Here is a 10027-nt window from a genome sequence, read left to right on the forward strand (position 1 = left end):
ATTACAAAAAAAGTAAATATTTGTGACAGGTTATAATTTGATGAGAATGATTATTTACAATATAAATATATTTATTTTAACAAAAAATAATTATTTTTGTAGACAATAATTAACCCAATTTTCTTTTAGTCGGTTAGGTTAATCATTTCAATGCATTGTAGTTTCTTTCCTTTTCTATTTGAAGTTTTCTTTAAGCATCTCGCGCTGGCAAGCTGGATATAAACACAATGATCAGAGTCATAATAATAATGATGATTGTAATTATTACAATAATAACCGAAACAAAAACAAATAATAAAATAGTTATTTAAATGACTCATTGGCTAGCTCAAAGTCTGCCACGTGGATATGGGGTAGAAAACTTTTAACCGACACACTCATTTTCTATGAATCATATTTAAGGAATGATTCGTAAAGCCAATTAGGAAATTATTGCACGTACTGTCGTGTGAATAAGACTGAAAAATGTAAATCCTTGGTACGTAGGCCGCGGGCGGGCGGGCGTTATTCTACGAATTAAATGTACGAAGGACAAGTGCTAGCTCTCAAGGTTCTAAACTGACCAACATATGAACATTTTAAACGGTACGTACATGACTTCGACATCCTCAGAACTAAGGCTCATGAATACTTGCTGGCTGATCCGCATGGCCGGCTAGTGTGCTAATATTACTAGTCTTAGAACTAGATCCAATGCATGGTTTCAAAATGGATTCTCTCTCTCTCTCTCTCTCTCTCTCTCTCTCTCTCAAAGACGCAGCTAGCTACTATACTCAGTATCCCGACACAAAAGCACATTAATATATAGGTTTAAAAAGAAACTAAATTCACAAATGCATGTTAAAATATTGAGAGTAGTACCATATGTATATATTTAGTGTAGATAGAAAGAAATTGTCAGAATTAGAACATGATACGGTATTACGTACGTACCTTTCTTATGATCTGTTGCGCATGTTAGGAGGCACCATGTCCCCAAGTAGTCCTTCATCAGTAGGAGCCAGCTGTAGTGGGATCGGTTCGGGAACTGCATGGGATATTTTACCAACTTCATGATGTGGTATGCTCTGTTGATGATGATGAGTCGAGTAGTTGTACTGTATCGTGCTAAAAGGATTTTGATCTTTTGGTAACTCATGAAGAACTTTTGGATAATAAAGTTGTGAGACCGGAGGAGCTGCGCCCAACTGCCCAGCAGTAGTAGTACTAGTACTACTTATAAAGTTCTGATCATCATGAATATTAATGACTCCATGACCTGATCGGGGGAATCCAAGTACTGTGTGATGACAGTGTTGGCCTTCGTATGTTGTATTATGACAGTGGGATCTTCAGATGAGCGTTCCACTCTCTTCTTTACGGTGCATCTGCTATTTGTGCAGCGGTAGTAGCTCCTGCATGCATTTACGTCCGGTGCATCAGCTAGCTATATATATATATATATATATATAACTCTTCTCTGTATGATGTGAGAAAATGAATTCAAACGTACATACGTAATACAGTACAATGATGATTGCGTACATGGCATAGTGATGGGATATTGAATGCAATACAAGTCATGTTTATCTTCTCATGAGAAGATAAGGGTTCATGATCATATTTTGGACCTAATAAAAACTGAAGTCAAAACAATATCTATAAACTGAAATAAACAGATCAGAACAAGTTAGAAACGATGACATTAATAAGTACTAGGAAATAGGAAGTACTGTAATTTGTAAACGGAAATCTTAATTAATTTATTTTTGTTTCATTATTAATGCATTATAAAATAACGAGAGTTAAAACATATATAAGACATGGGAAAGACTGAAAATTTTCTATTTCTTTAACTGAAGAGATCGAAGTATAAGCTACACATGACCCACCTAGGAAATGGACTATTTTTAACAGCCTTCTGTCCATATTTGCGCCATCGGTAGCCATCTTCAAGATGATCAACCTCACTCTTCGTCACAAACGCAAAACGTGGCTGCTGGACTCGCTTTTGCCCTTTCTTTCTAACCTTATTCCTACAAAATATTTCATCTGCAATTAAAATATATATAAACAAGCTGTGAAGCATTACTAGTATATATTAAGAAAAAAGAAAACATATATATGAATTATAAGGAGGAACATGCGATCGATGTTGTAAACTTATAACATGATCAAACTATATATATATATATATATATATATATATATATATCCCAATATATCATGATCTGTAATTCACCTCATGTACGTACATCAAACTGTTTTCAAATGATGTTTTTCATAGGAAATTTCTTCAACAGGGAATTAATAAAATATTAAAGATATTATTTTCTCTTGTTGAGGATTCAGATCTTAATTAAGAAACATGCAACTGAAGAAAAATGAAGAAAGAAAGACACTAATATTCTATACCTAAGAGGCAATATGCAAGCAGTGATGGAATATTTCCTTTAATTACAATAATCATGCATGCATTTGAAACGATCGAATGTTGCTTTTGTAAGATCATCTACAATTAATATTATATCATTCTTAGAGTACTTAATTGGAGCTACATTTAATTAATTTGCTGCTAAAAATAAATGATCTTGATGATGTGTAAACATAAATTAATCCCACCTAATTTGAAACAGCAACCTAACACAGAGTTCCTTAGGGAAGCGTAATTATGTCCGTACAATGCAGACAAGTACTTTAGGAAATATATGAACGAAGAACAATAATAATAATAAAAAAAAACTCTACATAATTAAAGCAAAGTAATGATTATTAGGTTGTAAAAATAGGACACATTATTATTGAGTAATGTTGATATAGTTTTAGGGTGTTTAATTTTTACGCACCGTTTTTGTTTTTTTAAAAAGAGTGACATTAATTATTAAAAAATTAATTTTTTTATATAAATCTTATATTTATTTACTTTTTTCAAAAAATGTGAAATTTATAATTTTAAACCCTCTAAAATTATGAATATCATCTTTCATTATTATTTGCCAAAAGAGAGTGAAAAAAAAATGAGGAACTGGACAAAGAAAAAGTGATGGCAAGCCATTCCAGCTGCAATAGCTAGCGGTGGTGCCAAAAGGCCCCTTAAATTTGCACAATTTCCCGGTAGAAGACCCCAAGTTTTCGGTGAGAGACTACGTACGGGCCTACCTAGACCCAACTTGCTTGCATGAACAAGTTGGTGGTATCTAGATGGTACGGTAGCGGAGTTGCACTGGCTCCCTCCTGACTCCAAACAGAAAACCTACAGTAATCGGATATGGAATCTTTTCTTTCTTCCCCTATTAATCTAGAACTCAAAGCCTGCCATTTTGATTTACCCATGCCAAATCGAGTTAAAGTGAGGATTAGGTATGTTACATGGAGTGATGTATGTATATGTATATGTATTCACGGAACCTAACTCACGGTATCACGGGTGGTGTTCTGCAGGAGCCCGTGGACTTCTCCGGCGGACCTTCGCTTGAGCAGGAAGACACCGAAGGGTTGCTCGGGGCTGTGGTTCCACCCGCTTTACTGTCTGAACGAACTAGAAGGGGCGGGTCGGAGCTTTGCAAGGCGCTGTTGCTGTTGTTGCACTTGTTATCGACGTCCGGGAATCCTAAGCCTCCCGCCAAATCAGATCCATCGTATAAGCCAATATTCCGGTTCTGATCATCCGGATGAAGATTCCAGTTGAACTTACTGAATATGCTGGTTTCTCGGTGGTTGGTGAAGAAGTAGACTCCATCGGAGTCAGACCTGAGAGCCCAGCTTGAGTCACCGGCAAACACGATCGTTGTATCGGATTGATCTCCATCGTCCATAATACAAAATATGATCTTCTTATTCCGAGTGCTCGAATATCGGATTTCGAGTGGGAATTCAGCTGAATTCCGACGAGAGAGAGAGAAGGGGAGAAGTTAATTAGCTAGGGTTTTGGCGTTCCTTCGGGTCCGGAAAGGACGCTAGCTAGTTTACGAACTTTTTGAAGGTATTCTTGAAAGCTATCGTATTGTAATCAGAGAGAGAGAGAGAGAGAGAGATATGAATAGAAAAGAGATAAAGTAAGAAAAATCGCCGTTAAGTCTAAAAATGGCACGGGAGGCTGTTATTTGAGCATGGAGTGGCGGAGGCCCCACGCGCATGAGTTAACGAGTGAGTCTCGCATTAGAGACGAAAATGATATTATGCCATTGGATTTCTCCTGGTTTATTTTAATTTTTTAATAATTAAATAAATAATTGTTAATAAATTTTTATATTTTTTTTATAAATATTTAAGTATGTTTAAAAAATATATAAAATAAATAATAAAAAGTGCAAATACACTATGAGTCCAACGGTACACACATGAACGACATAGTAACAGCATCATAATATTAAAGATATCTGTAAAGAAACATTTTTAATTTAATTTAATTATATTATTAATACTTATTTAGAATGAGATATATTAACACTATGATTGGATAATAAAATTTACAACAAAAATATAATCTTTTATCCAAAAATAAGTAAATCTTAACTTTACTTATATGAGAAAATATAGTAATTTAAATTAGAGGAATGTTATACATCAATCACTATTTATCCCCACACCTAACACCTGACAATTTTTTTTAATAGGATATGCGATGTGGAATAGTGAATAGTGACTGATGAGAATAATTAGTTAGAGTAATAATATGTCCACACGTACATTAAGGACATGTTTGGATAGTAATTAGAGTATTTCAAAATTTTGTGAATAATAATGAAATATTTAAGTGAAGATATTGTATTAAATTTTAGGAAATGTGAGAAAAAAGTTGAATAAAAATGTTATAAATTAAAAAAATTGTTTGAATATAATTTTATAATTAGATAAAAAAATGAAAATTTTGAAATTAAAAAATATTTTATATTTGATTGGAATTTGATAATAAAATTATGAAAAGTTTTAAAAATTTTGTATATCCAAAATATAAGTCCTAAGTCTCAAATGTGATCCAATGGGCAATTCAAAGAGTGTGGAGAGTACTGATCATTTTGTACTATTCATATATGTCTCGAGTGTGCTTTTCAGATCAGTATGATAGCTGCAGGTAGTAGTTTGAGGTGATTTTTCGTAATTTACCTTTTTATATTACTATTTAATTCAATTTTACTTTCATTTTGATTTCCACCCAATAATTTAGACTCTTGACGTGACATATTTATTAAGTATATCTAATTAAGCATCTCATGACTTAATAATAAATATAATAAAAAGATAGGCAGGGGCACCAGATTAAAGGATGGAAAATGTTATTCTTATTGTTCATTTTTATTGCTCTATTATATTGTTGTGATTTTTTTTACTTAGTAATTAAGAAAGTATTTTTTAATAATATTGTAATTTTTTTACTTTTTTAAAAAAATATTTGAAAATGTTAAAAAAAGTAAAAAAAAAAAATTTTGCCTAACAGTAGCTCCCAGCAGAAGCTGGGAGCGGTGGATGTAGCACGTCTCTTAAAGGATATAGATTTGGGGGTTAGTGCTGGAGCCACCCAGAGTGGCTTCCGACACTGTCTACCGAGAATGTTATTTTATTTTTTTTAATGAATTATTTAATTTTTTAAATATTAAAAAAAATTCATAACATTATTTAAAAATACTTACTTAATCATTAAATAACAAAAAAAATTGAATCGGTAAGAATTATAGGGAGTATGTGTCGGTGGATTTGGTTTCTATAGATGAATTTTAGGCCGGATCACAATTTTTTAAAGAAAAAAATATCCGTTTAAGGAAATCAATTTGGGTCTCAAGCTACTACATGTGTACTGGGGGTTTGACAAATTAAATCAAGTCTAAGATCACTAATATTACATAAAAAAAGGCCAGGGTCTAAGATCACTAACTAGCTAGTAGCTAGGTTACGCATTGTATATTTTCGTTGGCGAAATTCATGACTATTTAATTAATTTCCTTAAACTACACGCACGCATTTTTATATATATATATATATAAATTCTATTTACAATTCTGAATGAGAATTGTGTATGTAATCTTATTGATAAATGTGGATAAAAAAAATATTATTTTAAAAAAAATATTATTATAATTATAAAATTTTTAAATATAATTGTACGAACTTACATAAAAAATCTCGAAATAAAAATTTTATATAAACTAACTCATATAGATATATATATATATATATATATTTCATAATAATTTAGAAGTTGTGACTAAATGTATGGCTGGTGAAATCTATCGAGCTCATGCATGTTGTCTGCAGTACGTACGTAGTTGCCGGTGAATTGTCGGCGGGGCAACTGCATGTTTAGGAGGCGCTCCAATATTATTATTTTTCCGGCGAGAGGTAGTAGTACTGTAGTAATAGTACTAAAACTGAGTCCAATAATAGTAAGCTAGCACTAGCAGTACTAGTACTGTCGTTTATGGGCCGAATTGATACGCCCAATTTAGATCATTAAGGTTTAGTTAATGAGAAAAAATATTCGTAATTGTTAATTATGTAATCGTTGGATAATTATTTAAAAAAATATATAAAATATGAAATTTACATAAAAAAAATTTATTTTTTAATAATAAAATTTATTTTTTAAAATTATTACGCGACGTTCACGTACTTTATAATTGTATGTAACATTATTTTATAATTAAAGAGAAAATGTAAATTAATGGTGAACGTTTTTTAGCATTTAATGCTGCTCAATGAAATGTACATTTTCCTAAATATGCATGCATGTAGTACTATAAGCTGCGAGCAAGTAGTACGTACTCTTGTGAATAGTAGAATAAAAATTAAATTATTTATTATATTTTATGTAAAATTTTAAAAAAATTATTTTAAAATTTAAAAAAGTTGAATTGTTTATTATATTTTGTATGAGAATTTAAAAAAATTATAATGATGAGATGAAATGAGTTACGAATACAAATAAGGCCTTAATGATATCTTGCAGTACGTACTTCTAAATTCGTCTTGGTTCGAGATATTTTTAATTTTTAATTCAATATATACTCCAAGACTAACATATAATTATAGCCTTGTAATCTGGATCGAGAAGTAATACTTATAATTTGTGCTATATAAGCTTATGATCTATTAATTAGAATATCTACAAATCATTTTAAAAAATCAACTGTTAAAAAATCAACTTCGGTCTCCGACCTCTCTTTCCCAATAATAATTTAGGGACGGGTTTTAGGAAAAATATTATATATATTATATATATATATAGCGTAGGTCTCTACTTCGACCCACGTCAACTGTTTTTTCGGTTTTCTCGATATTTCCAATAACACCTTACGGTACATATATATAGAGAAAGTTGGCTTGGTGGTATAGTTTGAGTGTAATTACATGCATACAAGTTTAATTGTATTATTTAGCTAGCTAGGAGCTAATTATATATATATATATTCCTTTATAAAAGAGGCTATCAGTTTATAAATAGTAGATTTTTTCCAAATTTCATTTTTTAATTTTGTCCCTCTTTACTAATGCTTTTTCCGTTTTGTCCTTGTTATCAGTGTTGTTTTATTCACAAATTTATGTATTTCTCCATTTCTTTTATTGGGAAATTTATCCCTATTTGGTTGGATGTAGCCTGTTGTCTATTCGTTTATGAACAGTAATTTTCTCCAAATTTCGTTTCCAATTGTGTCTCTTTGTATTTCTTGTTTTCCACTTTTGTGCTTCTAATTGGCTTTGTTCACTTCACGTGTTTATATTTTTTACCCATATTTGATTGGTGAACCCTGTTTTGGCCCTTTGGGTCTTTTCAGACTACACGTAGAAATCCTTCTCTATCATTCTTGATTCCCTCTTCCTCCCCGAGTTCTCTCTCAACTATCCCCCTCTCTTTTCTCTCTTTCTGCCTCACGGCGCTTGCCACTGTTAGTAGCCGCGGAGCAAGCCGGACAACAACTCTCTATAGTTCTCTCCTACGTTCCCCTCTTTTAGGGCAGGTTTGGGGGGTGAGATGAGAATTTTGTGTTTTGTTTTGAAGTTCAAAATATTATGTTTAAATATTATTATTGTTTTGGGATTTGAAAAATGTGTATTGGAATTTGAAAAAGTTGAATTGTTTATTATATTTTGTATGAAGATTTGAAAAAGGTGTAATGATGAGATGAGATGAGATGAGAATTTTGTGTTTTGTTTTGGTTACCAAACCTGCCCTTAGTCTCCTTATAGTCACCTTAAGGAAGACCCATTGACCTGCCAACCACCGTATGTAGCAAATCCAGCCTCTGGTTTCGTCTCGGATCACCACAGACAGTGTCGACATCACCTAAAAAACAAGCTTCACCGTGAGATCCAGCCCCCAATGCCCTTCTCTCTCGGTCTCTGTTTCTCCCATTTCTCAACTGCCACCCAAACCACTAGCCAACAAGGATAGTCTAAACCTCACGGCCGGCCACCACTTAATCTATGAGTTCTACATCCCTTCTCCTTCACTCTCTAGCATCTTCTCCTCTTCCTTTTCACAGCCGGTTCAGGCCTCGGATGTAACAGGTTAAAGGTACCCTACTTGCACCATTCAATTTAAACCCGCAATATATATGCATTATTCCATTAAAGTTCTCTTCTTTTTACGTTTAATTAGAGTTATTCTTTTTATTTTTTTTTTTTTGGGGTTGGGGGGTGGGTGTTTTGGGTTATTGTTTTGTTTGGAGAAAATTTGATTTTTGAGGAGACGTTATGAATGTTTGCTTTATTTTAATCTATTTGAGATTGAAGGGAAAGATGAGAAAATGAATTTAGGGGCTTGTGGATTTTGTTGGCTTTGTTGTAAGAGAAATTATTTATACAATTTGGCTGTGTGCTTGTCTATGGTGAATATGGGCTATTGTTTGCTTCCTCATTTGCTTCTTCTCCTGTTGCTACTCCTTCATCGACATTATCAACGTCACTTGCCATGCAGAGTCGCAATGCTACTCTTGTGAGCCACATACAGGTAAGTATTGAACTATGACATCTTATGACATCACAATGAATTATATGCTCTCACATTCTGTTTAATTTGGTTTTCAACAATGAGTATGCATCATTGCCCTTGGGGCTTACAATATATGGCTATCGCTTAGGCCTCTCTTAGTTGTGTAAGCTTTAGGCATTTCAATGCTTGCATCTTTCTTTGCACATGCCTTTCCCTACGTATACATCTAAAGCTGTTTATAATGGTAGATGTGTCATAATAGTGCCGTTGCATGTGCTGAAGTTGTTTATAAAATAATATATGAAACAAGTTTTGGATTATATTTTTTTTATTAATGTTATAGATGTTGCAAGTTATTTGTTAGTGTAATATTCATGCTGTAATGGGTCTTATTATGACTATAGCTGATATCAGTGCAAAATGGTAAGAAAATTATCTTTGGTTATGTTAATTTAACAAAAATGATAGATCTACTACTTATTAACAATTTGTTTACAACTATGACTTAAAATAATATATTTTCTAAAATTTAAGTTTGACTTTTATTTTGATTTGATGTTTTTAAATATTTAAAAAATACTATTTTATTAAGAATTGTAAATTAATTGTGGTTGAGTTGTAAGCGTATCACTACTACTTAGAAAAAAAAGCATATCACTACTCTTAATTTAATACTATAAAGTAAATTAATTGTGATTGGGTTGTAAGCTGCTCCAAAGTGAATGATTGAAGGAAAGACTTCATTGCACACTGTATTTATTTGTTTTTGGAAAAGAAACATGGGCTTTCTCTAAACTAGATTCAAGGAAAAGAACTTCTATCAACATTCATAAGTTGATGAGGCTAATATATTTCCATGGTGAGAAAAGCTTGACAGTTGGACCAGTTTGATTCTATGTAGATTGTAGTTGAAACAAATATGAAGTTGGATACACTGTTGCTTATTAGACAGTTTAGAATCTTTATAATGCATTATACTCTTCAAGGCAGTGTAATATAGCTTAACTGGTAATAGTTTTTGGTGTTGTGACTGGGAAGTAGATTTTGGGTTTAAATATTTCGGCGCAAATCATTTCTAGGATCGCTTTTCTGTTGCTAAAAATTAGTGCACTAAATATAGGT

The 10027-nt window shown here is 32.2% G+C and overlaps 1 pseudogene; it reads right to left on the minus strand.

The window, feature by feature from the left end:
* Positions 1–361: 361 nt before the first annotated feature.
* Positions 362–4003, minus strand: LOC108989365 (annotated as a pseudogene).
* Between the last annotated feature and the right edge of the window lie 6024 nt (positions 4004–10027).

This window comes from Juglans regia, unplaced genomic scaffold, assembly GCF_001411555.2.
Source record: "Juglans regia cultivar Chandler unplaced genomic scaffold, Walnut 2.0 Scaffold_711, whole genome shotgun sequence".
Classification (NCBI taxonomy): domain Eukaryota; kingdom Viridiplantae; phylum Streptophyta; class Magnoliopsida; order Fagales; family Juglandaceae; genus Juglans; species Juglans regia.